Source organism: Haemorhous mexicanus, chromosome 24 (assembly GCF_027477595.1).
Source record: "Haemorhous mexicanus isolate bHaeMex1 chromosome 24, bHaeMex1.pri, whole genome shotgun sequence".
NCBI lineage: Eukaryota > Metazoa > Chordata > Aves > Passeriformes > Fringillidae > Haemorhous > Haemorhous mexicanus.
This window is the reverse complement of record NC_082364.1, coordinates 7835038-7837624: the sequence shown is the minus strand read 5'-3', so window position 1 is coordinate 7837624 and position 2587 is coordinate 7835038.

Below are 2587 nucleotides of genomic sequence, written 5' to 3'. Positions count from 1 at the left end.
GTAAGCAAAAGTCACCACCTCAGTTTCATGGTGTCAGTTTGCAGGAGGTACTTGGCACTCTCAAACCAGCATAACTTGGCACTGGTGCCAGCTTGCCTCTGGCAGGCATCCTGCGCAATATGGATTTTTAGGTGCCAGCCGGCCTCTCCGGGCCACAGGCCCTGGAACACAAACAACGGCCATTTGCCCAGGTAAGCAAAAGTCACCACCTCAGTTTCATGGTGTCAGTTTGCAGGAGGTACTTGGCACTCTCAAACCAGCCTGACTTGGCACTGGTGCCAGCTTGCCTCTGGCAGGCATCCTGCGCAATATGGATTTTTAGGTGCCAGCCGGCCGATCCGCGCACCAGGTTCCTGGAACACAAACAACGGCCATTTTCCCAGGTAAGCAAAAGTCACCACCTCAGTTTCATGGTGTCAGTTTGCAGGAGGTACTTGGCACTCTCAAACCAGCCTGACTTGGCACCGGTGCCAGCTTGCCTCTGGCAGGCATCCTGCGCAATATGGATTTTTAGGTGCCAGCCGGCCGATCCGCGCCCCAGGTTCCTGGAACACAAACAACGGCCATTTTCCCAGGTAAGCACAAGTCACCACCTCAGTTTCATGGTGTCAGTTTGCAGGAGGTACTTGGCACTCTCAAGCCAGCCTGACTTGGCACTGGTGCCAGCTTGCCTCTGGCAGGCATCCTGCGCAATATGGATTTTTAGGAGCCAGCCGGCCTCTCCGGGCCACCAGCTCTGGAACACAAACAACGGCCATTTTCCCAGGTAAGCACACGTCACCACCTCAGTTTCATGGTGTCAGTTTGCAGGAGGTACTTGGCACTCTCAAACCAGCCTGACTTGGCACTGGTGCCAGCTTGCCTCTGGCAGGCACCCTGCGCAATATGGATTTTTAGGAGCCAGCCGGCCTCTCCGGGCCACAGGCCCGGGAACACAAACAACGGCCATTTTCCCAGGTAAGCACAAGTCACCACCTCAATTTGATGGTGTCAGTTTGCAGGAGGTACTTGGCACTCTCAAACCAGCCTGACTTGGCACTGGTGCCAGCTTGCCTCTGGCAGGCATCCTGCGCAATATGGATTTTTAGGAGCCAGCCGGCCTCTCCGGGCCACGGGCCCTGGAACACAAACAATGGCCATTTTCCCAGGTAAGCAAAAGTCACCACCTCAGTTTCATGGTGTCAGTTTGCAGGAGGTACTTGGCACTCTCAAACCAGCCTGACTTGGCACTGGTGCCAGCTTGCCTCTGGCAGGCATCCTGCGCAATATGGATTTTTAGGAGCCAGCCGGCCTCTCCGGGCCACAGGCCCTGGAACACAAACAACGGCCATTTGCCCAGGTAAGCAAAAGTCACCACCTCAGTTTCATGGTGTCAGTTTGCAGGAGGTACTTGACACTCTCAAACCAGCCTGACTTGGCACTGGTGCCAGCTTGCCTCTGGCAGGCATCCTGCGCAATATGGATTTTTAGGAGCCATCCGGCCTCTCCGGGCCACAGGCCCTGGAACACAAACAACGGCCATTTGCCCAGGTAAGCAAAAGTCTCCACCTCAGTTTCATGGTGTCAGTTTGCAGGAGGTACTTGGCACTCTCAAACCAGCATGACTTGGCACTGGTGCCAGCTTGCCTCTGGCAGGCATCCTGCGCAATATGGATTTTTAGGAGCCAGCCGGCCTCTCCGTGGCACCGGCCCTGGAACACAAACAACGGCCATTTTCCCAGGTAAGCACAAGTCACCACCTCAGTTTCATGGTGTCAGTTTGCAGGAGGTACTTGGCACTCTCAAACCAGCCTGACTTGGCACTGGTGCCAGCTTGCCTCTGGCAGGCATCCTGCACAATGCGGAATTTTAGGAGCCAGCCGGCCTCTCCAGGCCACAGGCCCTGGAACACAAACTATGGCCCTTTTCCCTGGGAAACAAAAGTCACCAACCCTGGTTCTTGGTGTCAGTTATAGGAGGTACTTGGCACTCTCAATGTAATAAATGAATTAAAATTTTGGTTTTTTGCATTATCAGTAATAAAAAAAAATATTAAGAAAAAGTCTAAAAATTTTATTCTAAAAATTCTTATTCCTCTTTCAATTACTATTAGTAATTTTTTCCTTACACCCTTTAAAATTTTAAACCTATTTTACCTCTCGTAATCCTATCTCACAACAAAAAATAAATACAATAATAATTAGCCAACACCATACTCACTACACTCTTTAATATGATAACCAAAAAATCTCAAAATTAAAACAATCTTAAATTAACAAACCAAAACCACTATAATATTTTTTCAACAACTACCCCTCTTAAACTCCCAAGCATTTTTGGGCTGTAACCTCCCTTTTTTCGGAGGACCCCACCCAAACCCTCTCACACCTTACTCACCTTCTCCTCCACTGCAGGTATTTCTCCTGTGTGACGACCCAGATTAAAGGAAACTCCATTTACCCCCACATATTTAAATGTTTTGCAGTGTTACAGACACTTGCGTGGGTATACACAGTTTGCCATCATTTGAGTGGGAGAATTCAGGAGAGTAAGGGACAGGTTAGAGGGAAATTCACAGCACTACACCAAGTATGAAATCAGACTCAGG